We start from the raw sequence: 1,341 nt of genomic DNA on the forward strand, positions 1-1,341 counted from the left end.
TTTGTGCTCAGCTGTAGGGCGGCAGCTGAGAGTAGAACAATAGAACATCATCTCTTTATGTCTGTGTTTAGGTTATTGAATTTAAAATATTGATAGGAGTAACAGTTGCTGAAAAGCAATGGTTCCTAAAAGTTTATAATATAAATTAGCCTGTATTATATTTGCTTCATAATGAAATACTTTCCAGAGTATACATAAAATTTAGTGCAGAAAAAAAAATTATAAAGATTGACCAGAGCTTCAAAAGAATAAGGAAGAAATCCAATACGGCAGCAATTAATTATTTCATTTGAATATTAATTATTTCATTTATTTGGGATCTCGTGACTCGCTTTTATTTGCCAAGCCTGTTCTAGGCAGTAATAGTTCTGACTGCTCTAAGGGATCTACAGAAATTAGAAATCAGGAAATTAGTTGAAGAAAATTATTCTTTGTTCTTCCATATTAAAGATTCACATTGAATAGAGTCTACTTATTAAACTGAGACATCAAATTTTAATGGAATCTTCAACACCAGAGTTTACCCCTCAAGTAAAAACTTCCGCATAAGTTAATATTCTTCCAAACCAAAGATAGGGTGCTATTTTGCATCATCCAGAAATGGTTACACAAGATACAGCTGGCTTGACATTTAATCCCTGATCTCATATTTTTGGCTCTCTCTGTATCATTGACCAATATATTATATGAACTTCTACTCTAAACCTAGACACAGTAAATCAATGATACCTTTTGTTAGGGATCTTTTTGCAGAGTTGGCAAGTTTTGACACATAAAGAATGAGGAGCTGAGGCGTCCCTGACAATCCCACTGTTGAGATATCCCTATAGCTTTAGCCTCTATGATGCAGCATGATCCACAGATGTCGCTGAAATACTGTTGGCCAAAGAAGCGACTCAGGCAGCCTGTTCCACCAGCCGTGGTTTTCACATACACACCCGCGTCCCTCCCACCGCAGAATCCACTAGTTCTCTCCAGCCTTGGCGTCTGCTCCGACACTGCCTCAGGTAACAACATATAACCTGTCATTTGTAGTCTCCTCATACCCGCTGCCCCCAATCCATGGTCCTGAGTGCATCATGCCCTAACTAAGTAGGGAAAATCTGTCTTTGAATCTTCCACCTCTCTCTTTCTGTCTTTTTTTTCTCCTGGTGGCCAGACCTCAGGGACATTATGTTTGTTTGCTCCTCCTATCAAAGTACATTCTCGGGAACAAATCAGGACAAGTCATATCCACAACTAAGACTGAAATGTAAAAGACCGACAAGGTCACATTTTTCCTTAAGGATTTTAACAATCATTAAGTACCCCGTTTGGCTTTAGCTGAAGCTCTGACCATGG

Source organism: Pteropus alecto, unplaced genomic scaffold (genome assembly GCF_000325575.1).
Source record: "Pteropus alecto unplaced genomic scaffold, ASM32557v1 scaffold50, whole genome shotgun sequence".
In the NCBI taxonomy this organism is placed as follows: domain Eukaryota; kingdom Metazoa; phylum Chordata; class Mammalia; order Chiroptera; family Pteropodidae; genus Pteropus; species Pteropus alecto.